General features: G+C 29.5%; 1 non-coding gene across 1 annotated transcript; it reads left to right on the top strand.

Annotated features, from left to right (window-relative positions):
* Positions 1–5,796: 5,796 nt before the first annotated feature.
* Positions 5,797–5,869, top strand: Trnav-aac (transfer RNA valine (anticodon AAC)). Its single transcript has one exon. It is a non-coding gene; the product is annotated as a tRNA-Val (tRNA).
* Positions 5,870–6,265: the final 396 nt, after the last annotated feature.

Here is a 6,265-nt window from a genome sequence, read left to right as displayed (position 1 = left end):
TAAAAGAATAAAATCACCTGAACAAATATAAGACAAATAATAATAATAGCATCTTCGATCAAAGTATAATTATAATCCGCTATTTCTTGTGACATGGAATATAAGAAACGCCCATTCTAAAACAATATACACTCATAAAATATACAAGGCGCCTCTTCTGTGACTTGTTTACTTTAATTAAACCTTCTTCTGTACAGAGAATAGCTTTTGTAATTAGATTACCGCATCCGATACCGTTCACTTCAAATATATATTGGAAATCAATAACGTAGGAAATACAAAATGGTCCAGATTGCACGAATAGTTTATGGCTGTTATCAATATCGTTGGCTTTGAATGTTTGAAAACAATTCATTTATAATTATAAATGAATTGTTTTCAAACTATAAAGATATTGTATAAGATTGTTTATGTTTCTACTATTAAGATGTTATCTTACTTTTGCCTGGATGATATGCCTCAAATCTGTATTTAGCAGCTATCGTTGAAGTTATATCTCCATAATTCTAATAAATGAACAAAACTTTAGAATATTCGAACAAGATCATCTTTCAAAAATATCACCTTTTTAAGATAACTCATAATTTAGTATAAGCTTTTGAAAGAAAACTTACAACAATAAAAAAATGTTTAAATAACTTTTTAACAGGATCTAGACACGCAGTAGCGTGTCACAGTGCACAGACACTCGCTCAGTGGCATATTTTTGTGCATGGTGATATGTTATTATAGTGATTTAGGTACTATAGCTAGGGGTAGGTTAGGACTTGAAATCGAAGTATGTTTTTTTCTACGTAACTGAGTCTAAATAAAAAAATCACAAAACGCTACTTGCTTTTCATTATTATGCAATAATTAGGAAAGAATAATCCGTGTGAGTATTAAACAGTTCTTCAGTCTTTGGTTGTTAAATTGATAGTTAATTTGTTATTTTGTTTAAAATTTTCAAACAAAATAATTGTGCATGACGCACGAGTCTCATACGAAACATAGAAAAACCATATTTGCAAATTATAATTTTTAGATAAGTTTCTGTTTAACTTTATAACGTACATAAAGTTTGATATAGATGTTCTTTAGTACCTTAAAGTTACGACAATATTTTAGTGAGATTGTTTTCAGAGTAATTCGTCTGATACCATTTGACATTTTCTCGCAATTTATAGCTGAAGATGGGCATAGGATGTTTAGCTGTCCTTTGTAATTTAATACATTGTACCTATAATTTTATTCTAATTTATTCCTCTAGCTACTAAAAAAAATATATAAAAAGAAAGCACAATTGCGTTACTGTAAAAAGTAAATTTATAAAAAAGTACGGAATAAAGTACTATTATAATATACACATCAATAGAAACTCAATCAATACATTCATCAGATGAAACATCATTACATTTCCGAGAAGTATTCCGAGTCTATTCTGTACAAATTCAAGTACAGAATTCAATCCATCTCGGATCAATTTTTGTTGTTGTTGTTGTTGTTTTGTTGAAAAATAATGAATGAAATTATAATTTAAACTAGTGGGTCGCCCGCGAAACTATGCGTTTAAAAATATTTTTTCGGAATATCGAGACCTATGACAGGTTTTGTTTTGATTTCATTTCATTATAAGCTGAAAATTTTTTAGCAAATAAAATGCGATAACTTTTTGTTGTATTGTTGTACTAATATAATATTTCGCTTGAAATATGAACATGGTATAATATTTACTTGTAACATCAACGTACATTTATTAACTTATACCTAAAATGTTGCAGCAACTTGTATTCTGCAACATAATGATTGCACGACTAAACCTTCGTGCTAACATGTGGGATCGGCGTTCGCGACAAAGCCCAAAATCGGATATTATGTTTGCGAAGCCCGGTTTCCTCCATGTTGCCTCTCGAGTAGGGTTACCACAAACAATTTTGAATAATCAGGACCAGCGAACGGTAAACGCGTGTTGTAATCACGGTCTTAAATTTTAAATAAAATTTATTATTTAGCATAATACCTTATAAAATATATTTAACTTGTATCAATATGAACGAATTAATATCCTATGTAGTCATTGTAATATTTGTATATTATTAACATATCAGCAGTATTCAAAAAATTTAACTTCTAATTCACTAAATATAAATTGATATTTTTTAGAAATATAAAGATAATACAAACTGTCATACTAATGACGGAGGTACGTATTAAATAGTACCTGGTCGCTATTTAACTGATTGCCAAAGACATAAAGTATGGCAAGCTTATTTTCAACAAGGCGTTATTGGCCCGCTGCCATCGTAGCACGCGGTTCAGTTTCGCACATATTTGTCCTCAATTACCTACCTATTGAGTTGATACTACTGTACTTTTTTCAAGCTCCTGCTGAAAATTGTAGCGACAAAATTTTCTTCAGTTAGGTAAAGTAAGTTGTAGTTTTATAAATACAGTTGAAATTAAATAGATTTTTTAGTAGTAGTTCAATTAGATTTTTTCACAAAAAAAGATATATTATTTAGTTACAAAATACAATTTTGTTTCGAGGAATTTCATTTTTCTATTATAAATTTATTTCTAAAATTTGTAATTTACATTAAATTACAAATTTTAGAAAAATTATTTTCTTAACGTTTTCTATGATAATATTTTCAGTAACAGTACGGTGTTAGGAAGTTAACCGTTTTATCACGCTCGTGTCTCTGAAAGTACGTCCTTTGTTAATATTTAGCCGGAACTCTCTCCTGTCTTGTCGCATTGCCGTCCCGTCTGACTATGAGAGTGAGGGAATAGAGAGTGTAGGTACCTGTGTTTGCACACTTGTGAACTAAAATATAATATGAATAAAACAAAAAATCATTGATGATATGGGTATTCACTCAACTGCGATACTCTATATGACAGTGTTCCAGTTTGTATGTTGAGTGTACCCGTCTAGTTAAAGGGGCAAAGATGGAATAGCTTATATTTCTTGTAGACAGACATTGGCATTGTATGTCTCCTAAAACTTAGACAATTAACTATTTACTAATTAAATTAACTTCCTAAAATAAACAAAAACAATATTTTTTCCAGCCGATATACCATTTTTCATTTTTATACTCTATTTTTATTAATAATTCTCTGATAAATACAAGAAAATAAAAAGAGAGTCTGCTTAGATTAAAATAAAAAATAAGGTCATGTTCTTTAAGCGTTCCGTATGTTGCTGCCCTTTCAAGCTGCAATGCACGCACTATGTGGTTACGGTTAGATACTTTTTAAAACAGAGATATTTTCTCGCGGTAAGTTCTGCAGTATTTTTTTACACTTGCGTCTATAGGTATATGATATCCAGTAGAGTACTATAAAAGCCAAATATGAAATATAAATATGTATATATATTAACTATTAAGCGCATCCATCAATATAGATCCAAAATCAGATTCCCAAGTAGTGTTGGCATCAGGCATACTGTTACTCGTAAAATTATACAAGATCGTTTGAATTCCAAATATGAGATTAAACCAAACCAATATTATTATACAAGAAGAAGAAGGTATTTTATCACATTATTTATCGACACATTACTAAATCACTTTTTCGTAATTCTTTAATGGTGTAAACGGACAATATCATATGTCAATTGAGGCACCTGATGGTAAGTAGTCACCACTGCCCATAGAGTAAAATACTGCCCATTGCGCACCGTATGAAATTTTAATTATTTTTCTTACATAACCAGTAATGGGTATGTATTGAGTGTGGTATTATTTTTATTATCAGGCTATCACCCTTGGTAAACAACTTGGACAATCATGGTAACTGAGTTGCTATGTTAGCTTGTGCATTCAGTTACATTTGCTCACTCATCTTCAAACGGAACACAATAATACTATGTATTGCTGCTTGGCTATATATATAAATATATATATATATATAATGAATGAATTATACCTATCCAAATAGTTTCAGAAAGCCTTACTACTAAATAAGTTTAGACGACACGTTAAATGAATATATCTATGCCTATAATTTAAGCAACAAACTAAAGCTTTTCTTTTTCTTTGTATTTTATCTGATTTATACATTCTATGTTTTACGAATTCTTGTAAACATAAGGCTATTGTAGACTCAGTTCATTTCTTTTTTTTTTCAGTTTATATCTCAGCTCAAAACGCGAAGCAATTTAGTTTTCCATTCCTTTTATGTCAAAGTAAAATGTAGGTATTAGTGGACGCTATCTAGCTGTTCTTGACATGACCATTTGTCTTTTAGTACTTTCTTAGGTATTCTGATTAACGATCCACGAAAAAAGTAAAATTATACTTAAAAATGTACATCCTTAGATTTCCTTGAAATAAACAAAGCTTGAAATAAATAATTAACATTATAATAAAAAAACTTGTTGTGCAAGGATGGGCAAGGATATAAATAAATATCATTCCATATATTATCAGCACAAATTATATTACAGTCGGTTTACAAAAACAAAAGAGATCTGTGAACTATAATTGTCAGCTTAATTTTATCTGCACTTCCAAAGTGTGAGCAAAAAAAATATAATCCAACATAATACCGCTTAAGCTGTCAAAAGTAATAATTCAGCAAAATAAATGTTATTAACGTTATCTCTACAAGCAGACGTCTACATTTCTTTGTTAGGGTTTCTTCTTAAAATGAATTCAATAATACCTTGACTTTGTTCGTTTTAAGTCTGTAATATGTAAAAATTGCATTATCACATCGAAAATTAACTCTACTTTTCGAACCGAGATGGCCCAATAATGGCTAGAACACACGTAACTGAAGATCGATGAAGGGTTCAAATTCGGGCAAGTGAAATCATCAATGAATCAATGAATCGGACCATTGAAATATCATGTGCTTATTTATGCTTATATTTTAACTCGTGCTCAGCAATTAGGAAACAGCGCGAAAGGAATTATTTGTCGATTGAAAATGTTTTACATACATACGTGTTTGATGAATACCATACCTGTAGTGGACATCAACCGATCCTATTTTAAGGCAAAGGTCTGAACCCAGCAGCGAGACCGGTACATACTATTATTATAGAAAGTTTGATATGTTAGTAAAGTTTAATTAAACTTTATATAATGTTTAATGAGTATCGAATATTGAATTTCAAATTCAATATTCTAATAAAATAGGCTGAAATATAAGACATAATTAAAAAATAAATACACCGGAAACTTTAATCATACAAATTTATTAACTAATATATTTTTCTATGTTTAAAAAGGGCAAAGTAAGTATAAAAGAATGAATCTTCATAATAATCCGTTTAACTTATATAAAGCTTCCTCTTTTATCCTACAATATACAAACAGGAAACTATGCACCGCCGCCACAAATAACTCTAGCGGAATACACTGTTTTTTTATTCTTTTCATAAAATATATTCATAAAATAAAACATTTTACTGAATTTAATTTACCGGCGTTGTTGATGCAACATTGAAATAGTTCTTTTTCCTCATTGAATTATCTAATAATAAAATACAAATACCATATTAAAAAGAAGAGACAAGAGAATCTCTTCCTAAACAGTAAAAAAAACACTTATTTTAGTTTATTATTAATCTATCAAATTAATACAATATAGCATATTTAAAAATACGTTTTTTTTTTTTTTACCTCATACATAAGTCATGCGTGTGATTATGCTAACAAGTCATAAATATTTATAAAGTACGGACTTGATAAACCGGTCATTTTAATCCACATTTTTATTTTAATCTATGCAATAAAAGTGACCTACATTGGTTTGTTATAAATACATGATTTGTATGGATTATTCGGTTACTTTCTCATAGTTTCCGTGGTGTAGCGGTTATCACATCTGCCTAACACGCAGAAGGCCCCCGGTTCGATCCCGGGCGGAAACATACTTTTTAATGTTGCTGTTTTTTATATTTCCAAACAACATTTTTTACTTTAAAACCTCTTTGAGGTCTAACTTTAAACAAACTTGATATATAAGCAAATATATACACAATATTGTATTGCAATATGACACAATAATTTAAAAAAAGCAAAATAATTGTTATAATTAAATTTTAGCTTAAACGCTAAATGCGAACAACACTCATGTTACAGAATATCTCTTATCAACAGCAGAAGAAACTCGAATTCTGAATAAAACTAGTTAGCAAAAGCGCTTGGTATCAATACACTGCACGAACAATGTACTGACTAATTGCCGCATTAATATAATGTTGGCGTAAATGACAGATTTGTCCTAAATTTAATATGTATATATATATATATATATATATATATAT

The sequence above is a fragment of the Vanessa tameamea genome, chromosome 11 (genome assembly GCF_037043105.1).
Source record: "Vanessa tameamea isolate UH-Manoa-2023 chromosome 11, ilVanTame1 primary haplotype, whole genome shotgun sequence".
Taxonomy (NCBI): Eukaryota; Metazoa; Arthropoda; class Insecta; order Lepidoptera; family Nymphalidae; genus Vanessa; species Vanessa tameamea.
Note: the sequence above shows the minus strand (reverse complement) of the source record. Positions and strands in the feature narration are given on the sequence as shown.